This window comes from Doryrhamphus excisus, linkage group LG16 (assembly GCF_037039965.1).
Source record: "Doryrhamphus excisus strain RoL-2023G ecotype Guam linkage group LG16, RoL_Dexc_Guam_v1.1, whole genome shotgun sequence".
Classification (NCBI taxonomy): Eukaryota; Metazoa; Chordata; class Actinopteri; order Syngnathiformes; family Syngnathidae; genus Doryrhamphus; species Doryrhamphus excisus.
This window is the reverse complement of record NC_136372.1, coordinates 5,257,813-5,274,571: the sequence shown is the minus strand read 5'-3', so window position 1 is coordinate 5,274,571 and position 16,759 is coordinate 5,257,813. Positions and strand designations below refer to the sequence as shown.

Here is a 16,759-nt window from a genome sequence, read left to right as displayed (position 1 = left end):
CAAGACCCCCCCCCCCCCCGCCCCCCTCCTTCACTAATTTCCTCTCCCTGGCTTTCCCGTCGTTCTCCATTCTGCTCCGAAGAAGGATCGATGACCCCACTGCTTTGGATCACTTCCTGTGACACGCTTTAGCACTGCAGGTGACAATGTGTGATTAACAGAAGACGTCATGTTTAACCACGGACGACAAAGGCCTAATTCCAAGGTCACTTTTAAACCTGACTAAAGGTCCTGATGAAAACGGACATTGTAATGGTGTTCTACCAGTATTGGGCCCGTACTGCCTGTACATACATACATACATACTACTTACATACATACACATAGATATATTAATACACATACATACAGAGGTGTTCATTTTTGAAAATGCCACTATGTAGATATGTTGATTTTTGGAAAAAAAGGTAAGGGGTTAACCTTATGTTTTTTGTTTTTTTTTTCAACTTGCTTAAACTGCACTTTTCTGCTTAAAAATGAAGTGGAAACCTTCCCCACACTCAACGGGGGTCCCAGAAGGACCCAAAAATGGCAGAAAATTACACTTAGTGGAGGTGTGGATTTTTGACAAAAAAGGTAAGGGGTTAACCTTATGTTTTTTGTTTTTTTTTTCAACTTGCTTAAACTGCACTTTTCTGCTCAAAAATGAAGTGGAAACCTTCCACACACTAATCGGGGGTCCCAGAAGGACCCAAAAATGGCAGAAAATGCCACTATGTAGATATGTTGATTTTTGACAAAAAAGGTAAGGGGTTAACCTTATGTTTTTTTTTTTTTTTTCAATGTGCTGAAACTGCACTTTTCTGCTCCAAAATGAAGTGGAAACCTTCCACACACTCATCGGGGGTCCCAGAAGGACCCAAAAATGGCAGAAAATGCCACTATGTAGATATGTTGATTTTTGACAAAAAAGGTAAGGGGTTAACCTTATGTTTTTTTGATTTTTTTCAACTTGCTTAAACTGCACTTTTCTGCTCAAAAATGAAGTGGAAACCTTCCACACACTCATCGGGGGTCCCAGAGGGACCCAAAAATGGCAGAAAATGCCACTATGTAGATATGTTGATTTTTGACAAAAAAGGTAAGGGGTTAATCTTATGTTTTTTTGATTTTTTTCAACTTGCTTAAACTGCACTTTTCTGCTCAAAAATGAAGTGGAAACCTTCCACACACTAATCGGGGGTCCCAGAAGGACCCAAAAATGGCAGAAAATGCCACTATGTAGATATGTTGATTTTTGACAAAAAAGGTAAGGGGTTAACCTTATGTTTTTTTTTTTTTTTTTTCAATGTGCTGAAACTGCACTTTTCTGCTCCAAAATGAAGTGGAAACCTTCCACACACTCATCGGGGGTCCCAGAAGGACCCAAAAATGGCAGAAAATTCCAATATGTAGATATGTTGATTTTTGACAAAAAAGGTAAGGGGTTAACCTTATGTTTTTTTGATTTTTTTCAACTTGCTTAAACTGCACTTTTCTGCTTAAAAATGAAGTGGAAACCTTCCCCACACTCAACGGGGGTCCCAGAAGGACCCAAAAATGGCAGAAAATTACACTTGGTGGAGGTGTGGATTTTTGACAAAAAAGGTAAGGGGTTAACCTTATGTTTTTTTTTTTTTTTTCAATGTGCTGAAACTGCACTTTTCTGCTCCAAAATGAAGTGGAAACCTTCCACACACTCATCGGGGGTCCCAGAAGGACCCAAAAATGGCAGAAAATTCCACTATGTAGATATGTTGATTTTTGACAAAAAAGGTAAGGGGTTAACCTTATGTTTTTTTGATTTTTTTCAACTTGCTTAAACTGCACTTTTCTGCTTAAAAATGAAGTGGAAACCTTCCCCACACTCAACGGGGGTCCCAGAAGGACCCAAAAATGGCAGAAAATTACACTTGGTGGAGGTGTGGATTTTTGACAAAAAAGGTAAGGGGTTAACCTTATGTTTTTTTTTTTTTTTTCAATGTGCTGAAACTGCACTTTTCTGCTCCAAAATGAAGTGGAAACCTTCCACACACTCATCGGGGGTCCCAGAAGGACCCAAAAATGGCAGAAAATTCCACTATGTAGATATGTTGATTTTTGACAAAAAAGGTAAGGGGTTAACCTTATGTTTTTTTGATTTTTTTCAACTTGCTTAAACTGCACTTTTCTGCTCAAAAATGAAGTGGAAACCTTCCACACACTAATCGGGGGTCCCAGAAGGACCCAAAAATGGCAGAAAATGCCACTATGTAGATATGTTGATTTTTGACAAAAAAGGTAAGGGGTTAACCTTATGTTTTTTTTTTTTTTTTTTCAATGTGCTGAAACTGCACTTTTCTGCTCCAAAATGAAGTGGAAACCTTCCACACACTCATCGGGGGTCCCAGAAGGACCCAAAAATGGCAGAAAATTCCACTATGTAGATATGTTGATTTTTGACAAAAAAGGTAAGGGGTTAACCTTATGTTTTTTTGATTTATTTCAACTTGCTTAAACTGCACTTTTCTGCTTAAAAATGAAGTGGAAACCTTCCCCACACTCAACGGGGGTCCCAGAAGGACCCAAAAATGGCAGAAAATTACACTTGGTGGAGGTGTGGATTTTTGACAAAAAAGGTAAGGGGTTAACCTTATGTTTTTTTGATTTTTTTCAACTTGCTTAAACTGCACTTTTCTGCTCAAAAATGAAGTGGAAACCTTCCACACACTAATCGGGGGTCCCAGAAGGACCCAAAAATGGCAGAAAATGCCACTATGTAGATATGTTGATTTTTGACAAAAAAGGTAAGGGGTTAACCTTATGTTTTTTTTTTTTTTTTTTCAATGTGCTGAAACTGCACTTTTCTGCTCCAAAATGAAGTGGAAACCTTCCACACACTCATCGGGGGTCCCAGAAGGACCCAAAAATGGCAGAAAATTACACTTGGTGGAGGTGTGGATTTTTGACAAAAAAGGTAAGGGGTTAACCTTATGTTTTTTTTATTTTTTTCAACTTGCTTAAACTGCACTTTTCTGCTCAAAAATGAAGTGGAAACCTTCCACACACTCATCGGGGGTCCCAGAGGGACCCAAAAATGGCAGAAAATGCCACTATGTAGATATGTTGATTTTTGACAAAAAAGGTAAGGGGTTAACCTTATGTTTTTTTTTTTTTTTTTTCAATGTGCTGAAACTGCACTTTTCTGCTCCAAAATGAAGTGGAAACCTTCCACACACTCATCGGGGGTCCCAGAAGGACCCAAAAATGGCAGAAAATTCCACTATGTAGATATGTTGATTTTTGACAAAAAAGGTAAGGGGTTAACCTAATGTTTTTTTTATTTTTTTCAACTTGCTTAAACTGCACTTTTCTGCTCAAAAATGAAGTGGAAACCTTCCACACACTCATCGGGGGTCCCAGAAGGACCCAAAAATGGCAGAAAATGCCACTATGTAGATATGTTGATTTTTGACAAAAAAGGTAAGGGGTTAACCTTATGTTGTTTTTTTTTTTTTCAATGTGCTGAAACTGCACTTTTCTGCTCCAAAATGAAGTGGAAACCTTCCACACACTCATCGGGGGTCCCAGAAGGACCCAAAAATGGCAGAAAATTCCACTATGTAGATATGTTGATTTTTGACAAAAAAGGTAAGGGGTTAACCTTATGTTTTTTTTATTTTTTTCAACTTGCTTAAACTGCACTTTTCTGCTCAAAAATGAAGTGGAAACCTTCCACACACTCATCGGGGGTCCCAGAGGGACCCAAAAATGGCAGAAAATGCCACTATGTAGATATGTTGATTTTTGACAAAAAAGGTAAGGGGTTAACCTTATGTTTTTTTGATTTTTTTCAACTTGCTTAAACTGCACTTTTCTGCTCAAAAATGAAGTGGAAACCTTCCACACACTAATCGGGGGTCCCAGAAGGACCCAAAAATGGCAGAAAATGCCACTATGTAGATATGTTGATTTTTGACAAAAAAGGTAAGGGGTTAACCTTATGTTTTTTTTTTTTTTTTTCAATGTGCTGAAACTGCACTTTTCTGCTCCAAAATGAAGTGGAAACCTTCCACACACTCATCGGGGGTCCCAGAAGGACCCAAAAATGGCAGAAAATGCCACTATGTAGATATGTTGATTTTTGACAAAAAAGGTAAGGGGTTAACCTTATGTTTTTTTGATTTTTTTCAACTTGCTTAAACTGCACTTTTCTGCTTAAAAATGAAGTGGAAACCTTCCCCACACTCAACGGGGGTCCCAGAAGGACCCAAAAAAGGCAGAAAATTACACTTGGTGGAGGTGTGGATTTTTGACAAAAAAGGTAAGGGGTTAACCTTATGTTTTTTTTTTTTTTTTTCAATGTGCTGAAACTGCACTTTTCTGCTCCAAAATGAAGTGGAAACCTTCCACACACTCATCGGGGGTCCCAGAAGGACCCAAAAATGGCAGAAAATTCCACTATGTAGATATGTTGATTTTTGACAAAAAAGGTAAGGGGTTAACCTTATGTTTTTTTGATTTTTTTCAACTTGCTTAAACTGCACTTTTCTGCTCAAAAATGAAGTGGAAACCTTCCACACACTCATCGGGGGTCCCAGAGGGACCCAAAAATGGCAGAAAATGCCACTATGTAGATATGTTGATTTTTGACAAAAAAGGTAAGGGGTTAATCTTATGTTTTTTTGATTTTTTTCAACTTGCTTAAACTGCACTTTTCTGCTCAAAAATGAAGTGGAAACCTTCCACACACTAATCGGGGGTCCCAGAAGGACCCAAAAATGGCAGAAAATGCCACTATGTAGATATGTTGATTTTTGACAAAAAAGGTAAGGGGTTAACCTTATGTTTTTTTTTTTTTTTTTTCAATGTGCTGAAACTGCACTTTTCTGCTCCAAAATGAAGTGGAAACCTTCCACACACTCATCGGGGGTCCCAGAAGGACCCAAAAATGGCAGAAAATTACACTTGGTGGAGGTGTGGATTTTTGACAAAAAAGGTAAGGGGTTAACCTTATGTTTTTTTTATTTTTTTCAACTTGCTTAAACTGCACTTTTCTGCTCAAAAATGAAGTGGAAACCTTCCACACACTCATCGGGGGTCCCAGAAGGACCCAAAAATGGCAGAAAATGCCACTATGTAGATATGTTGATTTTTGACAAAAAAGGTAAGGGGTTAACCTTATGTTTTTTTGATTTTTTTCAACTTGCTTAAACTGCACTTTTCTGCTCAAAAATGAAGTGGAAACCTTCCACACACTAATCGGGGGTCCCAGAAGGACCCAAAAATGGCAGAAAATGCCACTATGTAGATATGTTGATTTTTGACAAAAAAGGTAAGGGGTTAATCTTATGTTTTTTTGATTTTTTTCAACTTGCTTAAACTGCACTTTTCTGCTCAAAAATGAAGTGGAAACCTTCCCCACACTCAACGGGGGTCCCAGAAGGACCCAAAAATGGCAGAAAATTACACTTGGTGGAGGTGTGGATTTTTGACAAAAAAGGTAAGGGGTTAACCTTATGTTTTTTTTTTTTTTTCAATGTGCTGAAACTGCACTTTTCTGCTCCAAAATGAAGTGGAAACCTTCCACACACTCATCGGGGGTCACAGAAGGACCCAAAAATGGCAGAAAATTACACTTGGTGGAGGTGTGGATTTTTGACAAAAAAGGTAAGGGGTTAACCTTATGTTTTTTTTTTTTTTTTTCAATGTGCTGAAACTGCACTTTTCTGCTCCAAAATGAAGTGGAAACCTTCCACACACTCATCGGGGGTCCCAGAAGGACCCAAAAATGGCAGAAAATTCCACTATGTAGATATGTTGATTTTTGACAAAAAAGGTAAGGGGTTAACCTTATGTTTTTTTGATTTTTTTCAACTTGCTTAAACTGCACTTTTCTGCTTAAAAATGAAGTGGAAACCTTCCCCACACTCAACGGGGGTCCCAGAAGGACCCAAAAATGGCAGAAAATTACACTTGGTGGAGGTGTGGATTTTTGACAAAAAAGGTAAGGGGTTAACCTTATGTTTTTTTGATTTTTTTCAACTTGCTTAAACTGCACTTTTCTGCTCAAAAATGAAGTGGAAACCTTCCACACACTCATCGGGGGTCCCAGAGGGACCCAAAAATGGCAGAAAATGCCACTATGTAGATATGTTGATTTTTGACAAAAAAGGTAAGGGGTTAATCTTATGTTTTTTTGATTTTTTTCAACTTGCTTAAACTGCACTTTTCTGCTCAAAAATGAAGTGGAAACCTTCCACACACTAATCGGGGGTCCCAGAAGGACCCAAAAATGGCAGAAAATGCCACTATGTAGATATGTTGATTTTTGACAAAAAAGGTAAGGGGTTAACCTTATGTTTTTTTTTTTTTTTTTTCAATGTGCTGAAACTGCACTTTTCTGCTCCAAAATGAAGTGGAAACCTTCCACACACTCATCGGGGGTCCCAGAAGGACCCAAAAATGGCAGAAAATTCCACTATGTAGATATGTTGATTTTTGACAAAAAAGGTAAGGGGTTAACCTTATGTTTTTTTGATTTATTTCAACTTGCTTAAACTGCACTTTTCTGCTTAAAAATGAAGTGGAAACCTTCCCCACACTTAACGGGGGTCCCAGAAGGACCCAAAAATGGCAGAAAATTACACTTGGTGGAGGTGTGGATTTTTGACAAAAAAGGTAAGGGGTTAACCTTATGTTTTTTTGATTTTTTTCAACTTGCTTAAACTGCACTTTTCTGCTCAAAAATGAAGTGGAAACCTTCCACACACTAATCGGGGGTCCCAGAAGGACCCAAAAATGGCAGAAAATGCCACTATGTAGATATGTTGATTTTTGACAAAAAAGGTAAGGGGTTAACCTTATGTTTTTTTTTTTTTTTTTTCAATGTGCTGAAACTGCACTTTTCTGCTCCAAAATGAAGTGGAAACCTTCCACACACTCATCGGGGGTCCCAGAAGGACCCAAAAATGGCAGAAAATTACACTTGGTGGAGGTGTGGATTTTTGACAAAAAAGGTAAGGGGTTAACCTTATGTTTTTTTTATTTTTTTCAACTTGCTTAAACTGCACTTTTCTGCTCAAAAATGAAGTGGAAACCTTCCACACACTCATCGGGGGTCCCAGAGGGACCCAAAAATGGCAGAAAATGCCACTATGTAGATATGTTGATTTTTGACAAAAAAGGTAAGGGGTTAACCTTATGTTTTTTTTTTTTTTTTTTCAATGTGCTGAAACTGCACTTTTCTGCTCCAAAATGAAGTGGAAACCTTCCACACACTCATCGGGGGTCCCAGAAGGACCCAAAAATGGCAGAAAATTCCACTATGTAGATATGTTGATTTTTGACAAAAAAGGTAAGGGGTTAACCTTATGTTTTTTTTATTTTTTTCAACTTGCTTAAACTGCACTTTTCTGCTCAAAAATGAAGTGGAAACCTTCCACACACTCATCGGGGGTCCCAGAGGGACCCAAAAATGGCAGAAAATGCCACTATGTAGATATGTTGATTTTTGACAAAAAAGGTAAGGGGTTAACCTTATGTTTTTTTGATTTTTTTCAACTTGCTTAAACTGCACTTTTCTGCTCAAAAATGAAGTGGAAACCTTCCACACACTAATCGGGGGTCCCAGAAGGACCCAAAAATGGCAGAAAATGCCACTATGTAGATATGTTGATTTTTGACAAAAAAGGTAAGGGGTTAACCTTATGTTTTTTTTTTTTTTTTTCAATGTGCTGAAACTGCACTTTTCTGCTCCAAAATGAAGTGGAAACCTTCCACACACTCATCGGGGGTCCCAGAAGGACCCAAAAATGGCAGAAAATTCCACTATGTAGATATGTTGATTTTTGACAAAAAAGGTAAGGGGTTAACCTTATGTTTTTTTTTTTTTTTCAATGTGCTGAAACTGCACTTTTCTGCTCCAAAATGAAGTGGAAACCTTCCACACACCCATCGGGGGTCCCAGAAGGACCCAAAAATGGCAGAAAATTACACTTGGTGGAGGTGTGGATTTTTGACAAAAAAGGTAAGGGTTAACCTTATGTTTTTTTGATTTTTTTCAACTTGCTTAAACTGCACTTTTCTGCTCCAAAATGAAGTGGAAACCTTCCACACACTCATCCGGGGTCCCAGAAGGACCCAAAAATGGCAGAAAATGCCACTATGTAGATATGTTGATTTTTGACAAAAAAGGTAAGGGGTTAACCTTATGTTTTTTTGATTTTTTTCAACTTGCTTAAACTGCACTTTTCTGCTTAAAAATGAAGTGGAAACCTTCCCCACACTCATCGGGGGTCCCAGAAGGACCCAAAAATGGCAGAAAATGCCACTATGTAGATATGTTGATTTTTGACAAAAAAGGTAAGGGGTTAACCTTATGTTTTTTTGATTTTTTTCAACTTGCTTAAACTGCACTTTTCTGCTTAAAAATGAAGTGGAAACCTTCCCCACACTCATCGGGGGTCCCAGAAGGACCCAAAAATGGCAGAAAATTCCACTATGTAGATATGTTGATTTTTGACAAAAAAGGTAAGGGGTTAACCTTATGTTTTTTGTTTTTTTTTTTTTCAATGTGCTGAAACTGCACTTTTCTGCTCCAAAATGAAGTGGAAACCTTCCACACACTCATCTGGGACCCAAAAATGGCAGAAAATTCCACTATGTAGATATGTTGATTTTTGACAAAAAAGGTAAGGGGTTAACCTTATGTTTTTTTGATTTTTTTCAACTTGCTTAAACTGCACTTTTCTGCTCCAAAATGAAGTGGAAACCTTCCCCACACTGAACGGGGGTCCCAGAAGGACCCAAAAATGGCAGAAAATTACACTTGGTGGAGGTGTGGATTTTTGACAAAAAAGGTAAGGGGTTAACCTTATGTTTTTTTGATTTTTTTATCAACGTGCTGAAACTGCACTTTTCTGTTCCAAAATGAAGTGGAAACCTTCCACACACTCATCAGGGGGTCCCAGAAGGAGCCAAAAATGGCAGAAAATTCCACTATGTAGATATGTTGATTTTTGACAAAAAAGGTAAGGGGTTAACCTTATGTTTTTTTTGGGTTTTTTTTTTCAATGTGCTGAAACTGCACTTTTCTGCTCCAAAACGAAGTGGAAACCTTCCACACACCCATCGGGGGTCCCAGAAGGACCCAAAAATGGCAGAAAATTACACTTGGTGGAGGTGTGGATTTTTGACAAAAAAGGTAAGGGGTTAACCTTATATTTTTTTGATTTTTTTCAACTTGCTTAAACTGCACTTTTCTGCTTCAAAATGAAGTGGAAACCTTCCACACACTCATCGGGGGTCCCAGAAGGACCAAAAAATGGCAAAAAATTCCACTATGTAGATATGTTGATTTTTGACAAAAAAAGGTAAGGGGTTAACCTTATGTTTTTTTTAATTTTTTTTCAACTTGCTTAAACTGCACTTTTCTGCTCAAAAATGAAGTGGAAACCTTCCACACACTCATCGGGGTCCCAGAAGGACCCAAAAATGGCAGAAAATTCCACTATGTAGATATGTTGATTTTTGACAAAAAAGGTAAGGGGTTAACCTTGTGTTTTTTTGATTTTTTTCAACATCCTTAAACTGCACTTTTCTGTTCCAAAATGAAGTGGAAACCTTCCACACACTCATCAGGGGTCCCAGAAGGACCCAAAAATAGCAGAAAATGCCACTATGTAGATATGTTGAATTTTGACAAAAAAAAGGTAAGGGGTTAACCTTATGTTTTTTTTAATTTTTTTTCAACGTGCTGAAACTGCACTTTTCTGTTCCAAAATGAAGTGGAAACCTTCTACACACTCATTGGGGGTCCCAGAAGGACCCAAAAATGGCAGAAAATGCCACTATGTAGATATGTTGATTTTTGACAAAAAAGGTAAGGGGTTAACCTTATGTTTTTGTGATTTTTTTCAACGTGCTGAAACTGCACTTTTCTGTTCCAAAATGAAGTGGAAACCTTCCACACACTCATCAGGGGTCCCACAAGGACCCAAAAATGGCAAAAAAATTACACTTGGTGGAGGTGTGGATTTTTGACAAAAAAGGTAAGGGGTTAACCTTATGTTTTTTTTATTTTTTCAACGTGCTTAAACTGCACTTTTCTGTTCCAAAATGAAATGGAAACCTTCCACACACTCATCAGGGGTCCCAGAAGGACCCAAAAATGGCAGAAAATTACACTTGGTGGAGGTGTGGATTTTTGACAAAAAAGGTAAGGGGTTAACCTTATCTTTTTTTTTTTTTTCAATGTGCTGAAACTGCACTTTTCTGCTCCAAAATGAAGTGGAAACCTTCCACACACTCATCGGGGGTCACAGAAGGACCCAAAAATGGCAGAAAATGCCACTATGTAGATATGTTGATTTTTGACAAAAAAGGTAAGGGGTTAACCTTATGTTTTTTTGATTTTTTTCAACGTGCTGAAACTGCACTTTTCTGTTCCAAAATGAAGTGGAAACCTTCCACACACTCATCAGGGGTCCCACAAGGACCCAAAAATGGCAAAAAATTACACTTGGTGGAGGTGTGGATTTTTTACAAAAAAGGTAAGGGGTTAACCTTATGTTTTTTTTATTTTTTCAATGTGCTGAAACTGCACTTTTCTGTTTCAAAATGAAGTGGAAACCTTCCACACATTCATCGGGGGTCCCAGAAGGACCCAAAAATGGCAGAAAATTCCACTATGTAGATATGTTGATTTTTGGGAAAAATGGTAAGGGGTTAACCTTATGTTTTTTTTATTTTTTCAACTTGCTTAAACTGCACTTTTCTGCTTAAAAATGAAGTGGAAACCTTCCCCACACTCAACGGGGGTCCCAGAAGGACCCAAAAATGGCAGAAAATTACACTTGGTGGAGGTGTGGATTTTTGACAAAAAAGGTAAGGGGTTAACCTTATGTTTTTTTGATTTTTTTCAACTTGCTTAAACTGCACTTTTCTGCTTCAAAATGAAGTGGAAACCTTCCACACACTCATCTGGGACCCAAAAATGGCAAAAAATTCCACTATGTAGATATGTTGATTTTTGACAAAAAAGGTAAGGGGTTAACCTTATGTTTTTTTTATTTTTTTCAATGTGCTTAAACTGCACTTTTCTGCTCCAAAATGAAGTGGAAACCTTGCTGACCCTTATTGGGGGTCCCAGAATGACCCAAAATCGGCAGAAAATTGTATGGCAAATTACTAGGGAAAATATTTGACATTATTGTACCTATATTGAGCGTCTATATCACTTCACAATCTACATAGCGTAGATTACAAACTCGACTCCATGCCTTTTTATGTTTTTGTGTCGAACAGCAACAGATTAAAAAAAAAAAAAATCCCCCAAAACATCTAAAATGGTCAGCTTTCCAAGGCAGGGCAATGCTGTAAGTCCCTCTCAAGATGGCACTGTCCATATTATTGATCATCATCCCTCAGAAAGAGGACAGCTGCATGTCCAAACAAACGCTCTTGCCACAGGCTCTAGTGTTGTTACCATGGAGACATGTTGTTGTCATGCAGCCGGCCTGCGTATTGTAAATTGGAAGGGCTAAAGGTGCCCGGATCGGAACAAGAACAGGGATGTCCTCCATTTTGTCTCGCACGGCGAGGACTGCACCATATTTAATGCACAGTGAGGTGAAGACGAGCCCTTCCTTCATCCTACTGGTATCGCCAAGAAGCCCGCCACTTGAAAAACACTCATTCCGTCTTCACTGGTGTCCATATGTGATTGGAATATATGATCAACTTATTTATGCGTCCCTGTGCCTTATGGCTTAACCACTGCTGCTGCTTGAATGTCATTAAGGCAGACAATGTCTGTCACATGTCTGCCCGTTTCGACGCACGAGTACACTCGACAAAAATATAACACTTTTGTCTTTTATGAACTGATCTCAAAGTTTAAACGTACATAAAAGGCCCACCTCAATTTTTTGGAGAACGTGAAATAGCCTCTATCTATTAATATGTCCCACTTTAACTGAATGTGAAAGATTAAAATGTTTGCTCTTTAAGCTTAGCTTGGTAAAAAATATTTTTAAAAGCTATTAATATAAACATGAAAATGGTAATAATAATAATAAATACTTAATAACTAAAAAAATGTCTGCAATGTTTACAATTCTTAAGAAGACAGGCATTTTTTTTGGACACCTAAATGAAATCTAAATGAAGCTACTTTGTAGATTCAATAGAGGAAGCATAAACACTAAAATAAATGTGACCACAACTGAAATGATAAAAAAATAGATATAAAATATGATAATACAGGTGTAGACTTCTTAATAATGCCTTTTGTCAACAAGCCTTTTTTGACACCTAAATTAAACTATAGATAAGAAGAAGGTGCGTGGTAGCTTGCTAGCGAGCTAACAAGCTAGGTATGGTACATAGATTTAATAAAAGCAGACATATTTTTGTAAATTAATTAAAAAAAAAATATGTATAATATACAATGTAATTATAAATAGTTTTAATAATTAAAAATGTTTACAATTCTTAAGAAAACAGGCATTTTTTTGGACACATAAATGAAACTATAGATAAGGTAGGTGGTAGCTCGATAGCTAGCTAACAATCCAGGTACCATATATGGATTTAATAAAGGCGCATTAAATGCAAAATATATATATAAATACTATATAATATATATATATATATATACATATATATATTTATACATACATATATATACACTATATAATATATAGTAAATATATATACTATATAAATACTATAAATATACTATAAATATTTTTTATAATGAAGTATAATATACAATGTAGTAGTAAATACACACAAAATGCCCTTTAGCATTCATTCATTTTGTACCTCACAGGGATCGGGGGGGGGGTGGTTGGGGGCTGGAGCCTATCCCAGCTGTCTTCGGGCAAAAGGCGGGGTACACCCTGGACTGGTCGCCAGCCAATCACAGGGCACATATAGACAAACAACCATTCACACTCAATGCTTAAGCATTGTTTCTAAATTTCTTTAAAAAACAGGCATTTTTTTGGGACACCTATACATGACACTACACAGGAACTGCTTCATTCATTGCCATCTTAAGCACGTGTTCCTCTCAGCCTCCACACTCTCTCCAAAACACGTCTGCTTTTAAGAAGCATGACTTTGTAACGGATGTCCTCCACACGTTTGAAATCTTTTTTTCACCTCGTGGGAGAAACTTTGGGAAAATGTCTAATGAGGTCTTCAAATAGAAATAAAATCAAAGATGGTGGCTGCATGTAATGAGCACATTTATTACAAATATCCTTTTTTTTTTACTGTATTCACCTTGTATACGTAACATATAGATACTATACTGATACATACAATGCGGTGGGTTAATGCTTGAATGTGTCTTTATTTCAAGGTTGTTTGTCATCTTTATTTTGAATTATGAATTTTGAATTACCATGATATGCATGCAGCACAGGTGATAGCCACGCTGCGCTAATAACGCTACCCAGGGAAAAGGCCACGTTGCCTTCGGTGGCCACGTGGGATCTAGATGAAGAGGATTCATGCGGTTTTGTGCAACACATCTACACAACTGTGTGTGTGTGTTGGCTGTCTTAGCGTCTGGTGGTTAATGAGCAGCTGTCGGCCATCACTATTCATGAGCCCTGTCACTCACCTCAAGTCACTGCTCTCTCATTAACACACACACTTATCAACCTGGTCGTAACACGTGTAAACGTGTGTAAAAATGTTAAAATATGCTTCAGAGGAGTCCACGTCTTGAATGGAATTTAAATGGACGCATCAAGAGAAGATGGAAGTTCAGTCAACGCTTTGCTGCTCTTTCTTGTGTACGTTTTGGGAATGCAGTAGAAATGATGGTTTGATGTGTCTAAAGAGAGACGAGTGGGACTTTAGCTAAAACACCTCTGCTGCACGGTGGCGATGCAGCGTATCTTTTAGATTGGTTTATTCTTTTTAATGACAAGATACAGCTATACCGACATGTTTTTTTTTTTTTAGTGCCAACTACTTAACATAATCCTCCAAGTCACTGCCCTGACTCCCAGGATACAATTAACTAAGCTAATTGCTCTGCGGCTAAAGACTGTCCTTTCTCGGACGCCGATTGCTCCTGTAAGTTACTAATCCTCACCTCCAAAAGCGGGAAATAAACTCAATAATCACCAAGGTCGAGGAGTATCTGAAGAAGTGACACACTTGAGTAGAGGAGAGCAGGAGAAGCCATGCTATCTGCTGAGCAACAATAATTCTTATGAAGTGTCAGAGGTCCAATAATAGCGTGCGGTCCAAAGTCAAGCTTTGATACTGGAATTTAGTGTTTTTAGTAGGGATGCTCCGATCTATCGGTCGGCAAAACCGTTCATTCCGTTTAGTGAACCGGATCATTACGGTTCATTCAGTAAAAAGATCCGTTGATTCCATTAATTTAGTTAATTTCCTTAATTTCGATCAATTGGTCCTTAGCCTGTGATCTCCCCCTGTGTATCGAGTCAGTCCGTTCACTCATGTTCACGTTCGTTCCGACTTATGAAGTGTCAGAGGTCAAATAATAGTGTGCAATCCAAAGTCAAGCCTTGATACTGGAATTTAGTGTTTTGAGTATGGATGCTCCGATCTATCGGTCGGCAAAACCGTTCATTTGGTTCAGTGAACCGGATCATTACGGTTAATTCAGTAAAAAGATCTGTTGATTCCGTTAATTTCATTAATTTCGGTCAATTGGTCCTTAGCCTGTGATCTCCTCCTGTGTATGGAGTCAGTCCGTTCACTCATGATCACGTTCGTTCCGACTTATGAAGTGTCAGAGGTCCAATAATAGTGTGCGGTCCAAAGTCAAGCCTTAATACTGGAATTTAGACTTTAGTGTTTTTAGTAGTGATGCTCCGATCTATCGGTCGGCAAACCCGTTCATTCCGTTCAGTGAACCGGATCATTACGGTTGATTCAGTAAAAAGATCCGTTGATTCCGTTAATTTAGGTCAATTTTGGTCAATTGGTCCTTAGCCTGTGATCTCCCCCTGTGCATAGACCCGCAAAGCTGTATCGAGTCAATCCGTTCACTCATGTTCACGTTCGTTCCGACTTATGAAGTGTCAGAGGTCAAATAATAGTGTGCGATCCAAAGTCAAGCCTTGATACTGGAATTTAGTGTTTTGAGTATGGATGCTCCGATCTATCGGTCGGCAAAACCGTTCATTTGGTTCAGTGAACCGGATCATTACGGCTAATTCAGTAAAAAGATCTGTTGATTCCGTTAATTTCATTAATTTCGGTCAATTGGTCCTTAGCCTGTGATCTCCCCCTGTGTATGGAGTCAGTCCGTTCACTCATGATCACGTTCGTTCCGACTTATGAAGTGTCAGAGGTCCAATAATAGTGTGCGGTCCAAAGTCAAGCCTTAATACTGGAATTTAGACTTTAGTGTTTTTAGTAGTGATGCTCCGATCTATCGGTCGGCAAACCCGTTCATTCCGTTCAGTGAACCGGATCATTACGGTTGATTCAGTAAAAAGATCCGTTGATTCCGTTAATTTAGTTAATTTCGGTCAATTTTGGTCAATTGGTCCTTAGCCTGTGATCTCCCCCTGTGCATAGACCCGCAAAGCTGTATCGAGTCAATCCGTTCACTCATGTTCACGTTCGTTCCGACTTATGAAGTGTCAGAGGTCCAATAATAGCGTGCGGTCCAAAGTCAAGCCTTGATACTGGAATTTAGACTTTAGTGTTTTTAGTAGGGATGCTCCGATCTATCGGTCGGCAAAACCGTTCATTACGTTCAGTGAACAGGATCATTACGGTTCATTCAGTAAAAAGATCCGTTGATTCCGTTCATTTCGGTCAATTGGTCCTTAGCCTCTGATCTCCCCCTGTGCATAGACCCGGTAAGCCGTGTCGCGTCAGTCCGTTGTCATGTTCACATTTATTCCGACTTATGAAGTGTCAGAGGTCCAATAATAGTGTGCGGTCCAAAGTCAAGCCTTGATACTGGAATTTAGACTTTAGTGTTTTTAGTAGGGATGCTCCGGTCTATCGGTCAGCAAAACCGTTCATTCCGTTCAGTGAACCGAATCATTACAGTTCATTCAGTAAAAAGATTTGTTGATTCCTACAATTCTGTTCATTTTGGTCAATTGGTCCTTAGCCTGTGATCTCCCCCTGTGCATAGACCCGGTCAGCCATATCGAGTCAGTCCGTTCACTCATGTTCACGTTTGTAGCAAAAATAGATCAAAAATGAACAGCCGACAAGTGTCGGTCAATCTCTCGGTCTCTGTCTTTCAGTCAGCTAACCCCACCCCACCTACAAAGCGAGGCACAACGATAGGATAAGACAGGCAAGCACGCAGATAGTCCCGCCCTGCAAAAGGAACGGTGAACTGACTCTCCAGCCAATCATCCCCCCAAAAAAAGCATTTGCAACTGAACGGACTGAACGGGTATTTTAGGGGCGGTGACCTTGTTCATTCCGTTCAGAAAAAAGAACTAGTTATATTTTGACCCATTCGTTCATGACTGACACACCACTATCAAACCTATCAGTATCGGATGATTTTCGTGAAAAATCAAGTGATTGCGGAACTCCCCCCCCCCCCCCTCCCACTTTTTTGGCATTTGAAAACAGTACGAGTCCACGGTTCTCGCCCAAAAAGAGTCGGGGATGAGATCCTGTCCCAAGTGGAGGAGTTTAAGTACCTCAGAGTCTTGTTGATAAGTGAGGGAAGGATGGAACGAACAAGATTGACAGGCGAATTGGTTTGGCATCTGCAGTGATGCGGACTCCACATCGGTTCTTACCCTCACCTATGGTCATGAGCTTT

At 38.8% G+C, this 16,759-nt stretch overlaps 1 long non-coding RNA gene across 1 annotated transcript in view; it reads right to left on the bottom strand.

Annotated features, from left to right (window-relative positions):
* Positions 1-45: 45 nt before the first annotated feature.
* LOC144894442 (uncharacterized) overlaps positions 46-16,759 on the bottom strand; it is an 84,069-nt gene continuing 67,355 nt past the window's right edge. Inside the window, exon 3 of the long non-coding RNA XR_013629991.1 lies at positions 46-134. This is a non-coding gene — a long non-coding RNA (uncharacterized LOC144894442). The remainder of the gene's footprint in view (positions 135-16,759) is intronic.